General features: G+C 39.8%; 1 protein-coding gene across 9 annotated transcripts in view; it reads left to right on the top strand.

Annotated features, from left to right (window-relative positions):
- The window catches only part of ESRRG (estrogen related receptor gamma), a 532991-nt gene that overhangs the window by 248998 nt on the left and 271424 nt on the right, over positions 1-12569 (top strand). For 2 of the 9 annotated variants that reach the window (XM_081039345.1, XM_081039346.1), the window contains one exon: positions 2480-2526. The exons of the other annotated variants lie outside the window; for them this stretch is intronic. The gene's annotated coding sequence lies outside the window, so the exon portion shown is untranslated. The remainder of the gene's footprint in view (positions 1-2479; positions 2527-12569) is intronic. 9 annotated transcript variants of the gene reach the window in all.

The following is a 12569-nucleotide window of genomic DNA, read 5'->3' as shown; positions in this document are numbered from 1 at the left end:
CTACAGCTTGTGAAATGCGTTAATGGTAGAATGTTTTATTTCCCCCTCTTTGCGGTTCTCTTAGTTGGACAATGTTGTCCCCAAGTTTATTCTACAAAGAAGGAGCCAGAGACCCCAGGTGTCATCTCCCCTTTGACATTCAAATGCCCCGTACCCTTAACTGCATAGGAGATAAGCCCCTAACATGACAGTTGGGGTCCTCAGGCCAGCCTCCGCATGTGTGTTACCCGTATTATTACACGGACACTTGCTTGTCTTGTAGAGCTATGTGTGGGTAGCAGAGCATTGGGTGGCAGGTTTTCCCCGGCAGTGTCTCCGAAGTACACTTTTTAGGTGAACGATGGCAGCAACTATGCAGAGAGAAATTTGGTAATTGGATTAACCACCTTGATTTCGACATATGATCTTTCTCTCCCCTAAATTGAGCCTTAAGCAGTGTCTCCTGTCTATTGCTTTACAAAAGGAATAAGAATGAAGACGGAATGAGGGTACTAATTGGCCAATTTTCTATGTCAATTTTTCCCCAGAAACAATGAGTCCAGATTTTGAAGAATGACCAAACTACCTAGAAGCTATAAAATGTCAACATACCATAAATAGCAGAGCTACAAACAGATATTTTGTAATTATTATTAGAACAGGAAATCGTAGCTAAGGTTACTGATGATACATACAGTTTTGGAACTGGGTATCAAATGCTCTGCATCTTTTATTGAATTCTTAGGACTAAATGGATTGCCTCACCTAATGTGTTACTTCTAAATTACTCATTTTCAAAATGCTCTGTGATCAAATGCTATTTTTATAAAATATGAAGTGTACTATTTGTTCGTTTGATAAAATATGCAATTTTCCCATCAAAGATCAATCCACAGGTGACTTTTTAAGCACTTCGATATGCAAAATAACACATGAGACAAGTGAAGAGGTTTGGGCTCATCTGTTCTGGGGCTTCAGAGCAACACGGTGAAGAATCGTGAATTGTCCTGCTAGTTTCATCAGTGCCTCTCGGTGGTTCTCACAGCAGGTCCTTGAATAACATTATTTCGTCCCTCGTCGGTTCTTTGTAACATTGATGAGATGCCATAGATACTTAACTCTTCTTTACATCAAGTAGCCTCTGATAAAATCGGTTTCATTACATATCTTGTGCTAAAAGTCAAAGAACCTACCAATGATGTGAAGGGCTTACTTTTCTGATGTGACTCCCATAAATCTTGGGAGATAACCTCTGGGGGAAACATGGCAGCAAATTAAAAAGTGGTGGTGGTGATGAAGGGATTTAAAGAAGAAAAGGGTAGACTGAAGCTGAGGTACACTGTCTGCCCCCAGACTTTGGTGTGTTGGGGTCCACTATCAGATGGGACAGTTTATTAGTGGATATGATCATTTTACCACAGTAGCTTGCGGGCTTTCATTTCCAGAGTTGTCAGATGTAAGACAGTTCTCAGGCCTTGGCTGTTTATAGAAATGCTTATACTGTATATATAACTTTGAAGCAGATGACATTTCAGTCGGTAACTTGTCTGTCTCTCCTGGAGAAGGAGAATAATGCTCCTATTTTCCACCTACTTGAGGAACCTGGCCAAAACTAATAGTCAAAAGGAACTTTCTGTTCAGCTTAGGAGCTTCAATCATTATTGAGCAAGAAGGAATTCCCCAAAATGTGTATCATAATTGTCCTTTTCCCATACAGTGTTTTACTTTTCTATAAAGTACCTGCTGTTCTTGAGTAGAAATTGTGGTGGCTTTAAAAAAAAGGAGGGGGGGGTTGTTTAAAGGAAAATAATTAATCAAAGTGATATAATGTTACATGCAAATGATATCCAGTGAGCAATTTTACAGTGCTTGCTTGTGGAGATGAATGCACTGTCTGGTTTTGCATTGCTGTGTTGCCACGTGTACAGTGTGAGAGCCCAAAGGGATTTTGGGCACCTTGAGGTCTCCATGTAGCAAAATAAATCATTTGCAGACACTGACAGCTCTTGGCTGTCCATCCAGGTGAAGGGTAGGGTCTTTGAACTTAACACACACACCACCATCACAGCCACCACCATCGCCACCATCAGCACCATCACCACCACAACCACCACCACCACCACAACCACACCATACACACACACACCAGGTAAGGGCCCAGTGAATGGAATCTTCCTCAGTATTCTTGGGCTTATTTTTACTCCATTTGACCAGGTCCTACATTTAAAGACCCAACAAGGCCTCAGCAATAATAACAAATCCTGGTTTTCTTCAATTCACTGCCTGGAACATTATTTGTAGATGATCAAGAATTAACTATGTCCAAATGCCTATCATGTTGTCCTGGGGGAGAATGACCTAAATTTGTTATCTAATACTTTACCTAAGATAATTTCAAATGTATTTGCTACTGTATTTCTATTCTGATTTGGTGATAAAGTTTAAGTTCTCTCTCTCTCTCTCTCTCTCTCTCTCTCTCTCTCTCTCTCTCTCTCCACAGAAAATCCCTTGTTTTCCCCAGAACGTGGTCTCCTTGGGCTCCATTTGGTAAAAGCAAGTTTAGATTAGATAATTTTAGTTCTTTGTGTGGAGCTATTTTTAAATGTAATTTTTGCTAATAATGCAATTAGTTGTGTCTTTTGCATAATTTGCAATGTGGTGTTGAAGTTTAAGCAGCTTCATTTTATTTTAATTAACAACTGATCACTAATAATAACCAAGAAGCATCTGCGAACATTACCAGACTTAACTCTTTAAAAAAAAAAGCATCAGCTACAGGACTCCTTCCCCTCCCCACTTTGGAATATTTAATAAGAATGCTGTGTGTAAAATTACACTGTTGGAGAGACCAGGAGCTGCATTCCAATATAGATCTTAGTGGAAAATCACTCAAAATTGCCTGATGTGCTCCCTCCCCCAGACTCTCCTCCCACCCCTCTCCTTCTCCCCCCTACCCTTTTCTAATAGTCTGTCTCATAGTTCATTTGAGAGGGGTGGGAATGTGCAAAGGGCTGTTGTGACATTTCAGTTTACTGTTCCCACCAACCTCCTTGCACATTCTATTAGCACATTATGTATCGTTTCATAACAATATCCTTGCCTCTCTGATGATCATGCTGTCTGAGGGGTTAACTCTTCGTTAGTTATTTTTTTTTATCTGTCCTGTGAGTTGACTCCTCATTGGCTCATTCTATTTGGCATCACTCCTGTCACACTTAAAACTCAGCTTGCACATCTTCGCAAGACACGAGGCTCAAATCTTGCCGTTGCAGAAAGTCCAAAGCACCGATTTCCTCCATCTTCCAACCTGCGGGTCCCCAGGTCCCCTGAACTCTGGATTTGTACTAACAAGACTCCAAGATGTCATTCTCTCGTCCTCCTCATAAGCTTACCCCTGACAAGCTTCTCAAAGCCAGAGGGCTGTGTTTTCCCTAATAAATTCCTTTGTGAACCCACTTGTTAGTCAAGTGTTGTGCACACTAACTAGAAAGGGACCCTGTGTCTGGGGCATAAATTACTCTTCTGTGCCACTGTCTTCGAGTACCCCCAGTTATGGATTAGTTCGTTCTGGACTTGACAGGAACATAATTAGAACTGTTGATGAAATCTACCAAATTGTTCCTCCGTGGTCTCCATGGTCAGGAAATTCGGCTGAGTCGTATTTGTCACTGATGTGGAGGCCCTAAACGCTTCATATTAACTATGTTATTAATGTGCCCATGAATTGGTGACACTTGCAGTGAGCCCAGCCCTAATGGCACCTTGCAATGAATACATTGTAGAGCTGTGTTAAAAGTTTCAGCAGGGAGAAAATGTTAATAAAATTTCTGAGTGCCTGTGCGTGTTTTCTGCCGGCACATGGAGGCTTTCATTTCAAAACATGGCCTTTGTTAGGACTTCACTGATACCATAGGTCTGGTATTGTTGAGTTTGCTGCTATTTCAGCCACTGCTGGATCCCATAAATCCTCGAAATGGTGAGAAGGCAGGGAAGTGGAGTGGTGAAGAATGAGGCTTTTTGGAGAGAGACAGGTCTGCGTTCAAATCCTGCCTTCCTTGCTTCTTAGCTGTGGGTTTTTTAAACATGTTACTGAACGTTGTTATGCCATTCCATGACATGGGAATCATGTAATTGTAAGGAATTAAATGAAAACATCACTGAGAGGCTTTCGCTCGGTGTCTGGTTAGTGGCCAGTTGATGTGAGGAGGAGGATGAAGATGATGATGATGATGGTGGTGGTGGTGATGATGGTGGGGGTGATGATGGTGGTGGTGATGATGGTGATAACGATGATGGTGATTATGGTGATGAGATAATGATGATGGTGATGAGTTTGCGTGTTTTCCCCATGTCTGTGTGGGTTTTCTCTGGGGATCTGGTTTCCTCCCATGTGCCAAAGATGTGCTCATCAGGTGAACTGGCTTGTCTGCATTGCCCCAGTCTGTGCAAATGTGAGTATGGGTGTGATGAGCCCCGCGATGAAAGGGCTTCCTGTGCAGGGTGGTCCCGCCTGGTGCCCTGAGCTGCTGGGAGAGGCTTCTGCCAACTGGAAAAAGCGGGTCGGAAAATAATGATCTTACTTGTTTTTATTTATCATTTTTAAATGTATGTATAGCTCACACTTATTTCAATGTTCAATGTTAGAAGTGTTTGGGTTCTGTATTTAGAAGTTTGGTAATGTTTTTGTGAGCAGAAATTGGATATAGGAACTTAACTGTTGTTCATATCAATTAGTCTATGGCAACATTGATTTCCTTATGTATTGTTTTACTTACAGTCGCAGTTTCTAAGAACCTATTGACACTAAGTGAGGACTTACTGTATACATATACCTATATTTTCATTGTCTTTAACAAGGACTTGAGCCCCTTCTCTGTGTGTGTATTCCATAGGATGACCCTCAATGCTGCCTCTGTATCCCTAACCATGGGGCATTGGGACACCAGCAAATCGACAAATGCTGAGTGAGCTGTGTACCACAATCAACTGCAATAAAAGCAATGTGGACTGAGATGACGGGTTAATAAGCAAACATAAAAGATGTGCCAGTGCTGAGAGGATATCATTCTATACATACAGGTTCCAGCATCATTGAAAACACAGTACCAAAGTGATCGGTCACTAAAATAGAGCCTCAGGGTTCATCTGCTAGTCAGACATGAAAAAAAAATTTACATGACTGTTTTATGACCAGTTGTCCTTTTTTAGAGTAATGCATTGTGCCGAGGTTTTCTACTTGTCAAAACTACAAATGCTGATACATGTAGAGACAGGAAGCAAATTCTAGAACTTTGTGTTTGTGTGTATGTGCGCCTCTCCATCTCCAAGAATAATGAGATAATTTTGTTGAGAGGATGATGTCGGTACTATTAGCACCCCCACTTGGCAGATGTGGAAATACAGGTTAGGTAACGTGGTCTCCGTTTGCCTCTGCATACCGTCCTTCTGTGAAGGGTGTGCTTTGTAAAAAACCCAAACAAACAAACAAACACACAAAGAAAAGTAAATAAGTCCTTACACTTAGGTAATTTCAGAGTTGTAAGCCCAAACCAACCAAACAGAAAAAACACAACTTACTTTCAGTTCTTAAATTTGCAGAATATATATAAAATTTTGGCTTCGCAACTGGACTCTTGTCAAATATCACAAGAATCCATTTCCTTCCTAGCTAAGAGGGCTATGAAGGTCCTGGGCTCCAGACCAACTCTCTTGCCTCTGGGAAATCAACCCTCAAATTCAGGTTCTGGTTTTTCCTTGGACTCAAGAGATGTTTAATCATTGCTAATTTCAATGAGGAAAGAGTTATATTTTAAGCCGTGAGTAATGAACAACAAAACAGTAGAAAATGATTTGTGCAAGCACGATACTAAGTGATAGAGATGTAAAGAGAATTCAGAAGTTCATAATTTTTCTTCATCGTGTCCCCAGTTTCCAGCCTATGAAATTCTGGTCATCTTTCAAGACACTACTCAAACGCCACCTTATATCCAAACTCTTTCTTCCTTCTAGTTCTATTTAAAATGAATCTTCTGCTTCCCCAATTTCCCTTAACATTTAACTTGTATTGTCATTATTTATAGGGGTCTATAAAGTCCTACTTGATTATGAGTGACCAGGTTTTATTTACCTTTCATATTCTCTACACATCCAACCTGACACTGTAGACAGTTTTATACCCTTTCATTCATTGATTTATTTGACTAATTGGTGACATAGGATGATAATCCACACAAAGTCAACTTTAAAAAGTCTAAGTGTCCAATGACTTATATGAAATGAGTTCCACAATGATCAAGAGGGAATAAAAATTATGGAAGACTAGAGAATTTTAAGGAACTTCACCGTGATGCAAGGAGACGTGTATTATTACTACTGTTTTATAGGTGAGGAAATGAAGAGGTTAAATTGCCCCGGGTCATGCAGTTGGTGAGGGGCAGGACTAGGATTTTATCGTAGTTTTCTGCCACAGCTACTCTCAGATGCTAAAAGTCAGAATAGAAACCAGACAGCATCAAATAGATATATAACTACAGATTTTAATAAGTTTTAATAAGTTTTAAAATTTTAATAAGTTTTAAAAACCAGAATGGAATAAGGTGTCTTAGTAAAATGAGAGAATATTTTAGAGACATCTTTTTTGATGAAATCATCAGACCTATATATCATGATGTTATTTTTGTCATAACTTTTTCAGGAACAAAATAATGCATGTCTAGTGTAAAATATTTTAAGAATAGAGACATATAAAGAATTAAATGAACATCACCATTATTCCATTATACACAAAATTCTACGCTGTTATCATTTGGTCTGAATAATCCTTCCAGGCCTTTGCTATGGTGATACCTATAAATCTAAGATGTGTTTTTCTTTCAGTTTTGAAGCAATTAATAGTTCAAAGTCAATGTCTGTGACAGACAGCAAAGATCACTTTCCTTCTGATACAGCTGGGAAGGGGACAAGAGCTTCAAATGCTCTCATGAAAATTCTGCCCTGACTTTCGATACAGAAGATGGCTGATCAATAATCACTTGGTCAGTTGATCATTGTACCATTTTCCAAACCTTTCTAGAACCAAAGTGTGAAAAACTATGGAGGAACAATTTCAAGTTCCTTTCTGAAATGAGGACCAGAAGCAATAATAGTGTCATTCTACTGAAGACTCTAGGATAGAACCTGATATTGGAATGTATGTGGCATGGCCCAATTAAGTGCAGGACCTTTGGATTCAGAAATATTGGGTCCGTTACCTTCAGTTTCCTTATCTGTAAAATGGGATGGATAACAGTATTGATATCCACCCCAAAGTCTTATTAGTATAAGGATGGAATTAAATCAGGAAATGTTTATAAAACAATGTTCACATGCTATTCATTAATAACCTAATCGTATAATGGCATTATTATCATTAACCTCTGCTTATCACTCGTCTTGACTTCTGAGCCAGGTGGTTAGCTGTACTTGGTATGGCCAGTGAACTCACATCACACAGTTGGCACTTAAATCTCAAGGTCAGTGGGTGTCACGGCACACTGTACGTTTGATTCTGATACGACATTTCAGCATACCATTTGTGTACAAGCCCAGATAAATGGATTGTGTTAGAATTGTACCTTTATCCGATGTGCATTGACTTACTGATTGTATGCCGTCTATATGTCTCTATGAACCTGTGTGTGTTTTCCTTAAACGTGTGCTTGGGTCATGGTGACTTCAGCACTGTATCATTAGGACTCAGCTTAAACTCAAAGCAACTCCACCTGCCCTCCCTTTATCTGTCAGCAGGTGAGAATATGTAGGTAAGTCTTGCTGTTCCCTTGGTTTCTTTTGCAAGCGGAACATGAGAAACTTGAGTGGAAGTTTATACTCCTAACAAGATGCTATAAAATTGACATGGATTAATCCCTTCCTATCAGGTAATAGGTTGGCTATATTGGTTGGGACGGTTTTGCCACAGAAGAGCTGATGGATTCAGTTTAAATCTGAAGACTCAGATGAGAGACTCAACTGCCCACGACTATGTCCCTTTCAGTGCTGGGCTAAGGATCCTGTCGTTACGATTCCAGAGGGTTCTTGTTAGGATGTTGGTGACAGGGAATCGTGTTACATGATGTCCTTCTTCTTCTCAAAAGCTTCTTTAGCAAACTTACCGAGGTGACACAGCTCCTCGGTGGCAGGGACTGGATTTGAACCCAAGGCTGCTTAGCTCTACTCACCGTGTAGATGTCCAGTATCAGTAGGAACCAGCCTGATTTGTCTCGTTCATTTAGTAGCTTGTTTGTCTTGCATTAAATATAACTTAGAATCCACCACCTCAGTTTTTCAGGCAGGTCTTTCCTTCTTTCCGTCTATGAAGTGATGCTAACAAATCCAACGTTCTGTTTTCCCATTTCGTAATTCATTGCTTTTGCAAAGCTCCTCACACTACACCTTCCCCTGCATTATCCTATTGGACACTTACAACCCACTGTGGGTATGATTATCCAGATGTTGCTGTTTTCTTTTTGCAAGGAAAGCATCTAAGCAGTGTTCAGACTGTAACCAGGCGTGGTGGAGCTCAGCCTCACGTTCTGTTCTCATCAGGCCAAGGATCTCCATGCGAACCTTCCCTTACAGGGCATAGAAATGTACCAGAAGGACTTGTCTCTGGGCCCGGAGCTTTCAGAACTGACACGTACTGGTAACAATGCCCACATTTTCAGCACACCTTATCATGCAGTGGGGAAGAGGGCCCACCATCACTGTCATGAAATTCATGGAGTGGGGGCAGAGCTTGATGACAAAGGTTGGTTCTCGTCAGAAGCAGGAGATGGGTCAGGTGCAATGGCAGGCCTCTGTGCGACCGTGGCAGATTCTGTAGGCTACTCACCTACTGATCCTGGTCCAATCTCTGTCTTCAAGCAGGACCACATGCAGACAGATTGACTATATGTTTATACAACATTATTCTTCATTTAGTAAGATGTAGCAAGTGGACGGCAAACTCAGTATGGTTCATAGTTGGTTGCTGCTCGTCTCCATTTTACAGACAAAAATGTGCTGTAAGTCCATCCACCATAATAAGACATACTGGTGTGTGCCCTCAGTATTTTTTATTTATTTATATGGAGCATATGCCGGTGGAAGCTCAGGTTTGAAAGGATGACTCCCAGTTAATCATTAGAAGAAATCGGCTTACCACTTCAAAAACTCTAGGAAAGATGGTTGACTTTTCCAAACATTTAAATGACTCAGCCATTTTATGCATTAAAACCCAATGATAACTTTTTAGTATGTTGGAGAATTTCAAAAGCTGTCCCTTGCAGGATTTGTGCCGAAGACTACATTTTAACATTTGGTAGTTCACACTTTAATCTAGGCTTAGAAATCACATACACACACAGAGGCACTTGACATCATCGGACATTGCTCCCTAGTATGGCAGTTCTTGAGGAATGTGGGAGAAAGAAAGTAATTTTCCAGCTTCTCTGGACTTTGCTTCATTGTCAGGTGTGTATGTTGAAGTCTATCAGGAAAGGGATAACAAATAGAAGCATCCTACCTGTTATTTATCAGGGGAAACCTGTCCCCATGTCCTGTAGAGCTCCAGCCAAGGCTTGGACTTGTCCTTCATTGTAATGGAGGCTAGTCTGTCAATAGCAAAAGTTGTGAACATTACTTTAATGTCTTTTGCAATGTAGGTTATGAAATAAGAGGCCAACAGCCAGTGAAAGTTTTAGATTTCCCTGAGAATTTTTTTTTGTTTTGTTTTCTAATACCTTGAGTCCTGTAAAGAAAGTTTCCATTCCCACCAGAAACCTGGTGGCTCTAACATGCCAGAGGAGAAAATAAACAAGTTGGTTCAATTTGAAAACCTAACAATTAAGAAGGGCTGGAATTCAACTTAGTGGTCAGTGGAGATAAAAAAAAAGGGGGGGGGCGGGGGAATAAGGTTAAGTGACTGAAACTTCTTAAAAAGAATGTGTTTTGTGTTTTTCCTCCCAGTGTTAAAACAAAGCCATATCTAAGAAGTAACTAAAGTAAGATGATGAAATTCCAAAGGGAGATGTAAAGCATGACTCTCCAGCATGTCCAACCCCATCACGATAGTCACATCTCCAAAAATCACCAGAGAAACATGCAGTTAGTATCTTCATAACATAAAGTTAGTATCTTCTAAACAAAAAAATCCCTTGTCTATTGGGGAATATTTTATATGACTGTATATGAAACAGTACCCCAATGCTCTTTCTCTAGCTAGCCATATGAATCAATCAATCGATTTTGCCATTGTAAATGCATTAAAGAGAATAATTGGCTATTAGAGTTGAAGGGGATCTTTGCATCCAGTCCTACTCCCACCTTTTACAGATCAGAGACGTGGTTCTCAGCCTACTGATGCACAGTTTTTCAAATAATGGGAAAGATGGGACTGAAATCCAGGTACCCTGGTGTTAATCTAAGGTTCTCATCACAGGATTTCTCTCTGAAATATCTTTGAGTTCAGGGAGTGAGTGTAGGAGGGAATCAGAAAGCTAGAAGGCTAAAATGTAAGTTCAAGACCCTCTTTCCTTTCTCTAGTCGGGTAGACATCTTCAACCTGAACAAAAATTAAAACAAGTAAAATAACTAGGTGGGAGCATTATTTTTTTGAACCTCGTCTCCAATTGGAATGCTTATGTTCTATAGGTAAAATAAGTGTCTCTGCTGTGTGCCTTCCTTATAAATCTGGACTATCTTGTTAAGGTTCTAAATGATATTGAGATTTATTTGCCAAGTAAAGACCAACTTGTCAATAGCCCTTGTTGTTGGGTATTTAAAGTTCAAGAGCTTTGTTTGCTTTGGTTAAGTGCTCTGAAGTGTTTCAACAGCCACTGGCCATTTATATAAACAAATGAAAGAACACACTGATAATCCATGATACAGGAAGCAGCCTGAGCCTAAGGTGTAACAGAAATCCTCAATGACTCAAAGATAAGCCTTTTACACACCTACCTAATTCACTTTATGAAACAACAACTTTATTACCTAATTCACTTTATGAAAATTCACTTTATGGCACACACCCCCTGTGTGCCAGTGGGTTTGAATGGCTTAAGAGGGAGGAACTGGGAAAAAAGGATTTACCACTTTAAGTACATGTTTCTTTAAATTTACTCATTTGGGAGCGTTTTGCTAAGAAATGGAATTCCAACCTTGATGTCATTATTTGTTTTTACAAGATACGTTTTTCTTTTGTTGTTAGTCATCTCATTTATGCTTGAGATGATTTTAATTGGGTTTGTTAGAAAATTAGTTTCCTGCAAGTATTCATTATTTCATATAATTTGTCATCCTTTCAGATTTTTAGAGAGCATCATTATTTCTTAAGGAAACTCCATTTTAGAATAGTGACTTTTAAGCAACTTGAGCACAATGGCTATCTATGCATATGTTGAAATTCGCTATCAAATAATATAGTCTTCAAACAACTGTTTAAAAAAATTACATCTCCACTTTATAGAGAGAGTAAGATGGTCCCCATCTGATATCCTCTGACTTATTATGCCAGTTCCTTAACATTTACAAGGTGGGAATGTTTGTGCCAAAGCTCTAACTCTTATCCTGGTCAGTCAGGTCACTGAGGGACTTCAGAACCTAAAGGTCTGCAGCCTGAGCTCTGAGTCTGTACAATATCCACTTTTAAAACTCAGCGTTTTGTCCATGACTAGTCATGTGACACTACACAATGATAGTAAAATGGAGCTAATAGTATTTACTACAGAAATATCATTGTGGCGACTAATAAATGAGACTATTTATTAGGTTGGCTCATAGGGAATTTTCAATATTTGACCTTTATTAATCCCACGGTTGCAAGTGGTCCAGTTGAATGGGTAAAACATTTAGGGTATTTCCCATCAAATGGAAACTCTTACTACATAGCAGCTTCAAAGAAAGAGGGCTGGAAGGATCTGAATTTACTAGTGAAGATAAAACACACATCTGCCCCAGGTAGAAGGAACAGATAAGACCCTTCTTTCCAACGGTCTATGACGGTTGGTCTAACCCTGATATGTCCTTATTAGCTCATACTTTTATGTGAATGAATGCACATATAACTGAATCTAAAAATCCAGCCAGGCTCTAGAAACTTCATAATATAGTTTATTCATGTTTTAGAAATATCCCAAAAAACATCTGATCAAATATTAGCAGCCCATGAAGGTAAGGAAAGTAAAGTTCATGAAACCATAAAGAGAGCAGGCAGACAAGAGAAGGAATACATCTGTGTAAACGGAAGACATGCTTTTGTGAATGGAGTTGGCACTTGGCATAGAATTGAAAATGATCAAAGTCTTACCTCTTTCTCTGCCCCATTGTATGTGACGCCTCGACCTGTTGTCGACAGTTATAGCTATCGGGTAATTTATTAACCCTGGGAAGGCTGTGTGGCTAACTGCAAAGCAGTGTATTATCTGTTAGAGACTTTAGCCAAATGCTGCGTGTCCTCAGCAAAGAATCTCAAAGCAACTGAACCACCTGCTTTGGGCTGACACATCTCGGTTCGCACAAGAACTTGAGAACACTCCTGAATTCTTGAATGACTGCCTAGAGTCAAAGGGCCTACT

The sequence above is a fragment of the Rhinolophus hipposideros genome, assembly GCF_964194185.1.
Source record: "Rhinolophus hipposideros genome assembly, chromosome: 26".
In the NCBI taxonomy this organism is placed as follows: domain Eukaryota; kingdom Metazoa; phylum Chordata; class Mammalia; order Chiroptera; family Rhinolophidae; genus Rhinolophus; species Rhinolophus hipposideros.
The sequence above is the reverse complement of the archived record's forward strand: the minus strand, read 5'-3'. Positions and strand labels throughout refer to the sequence as shown.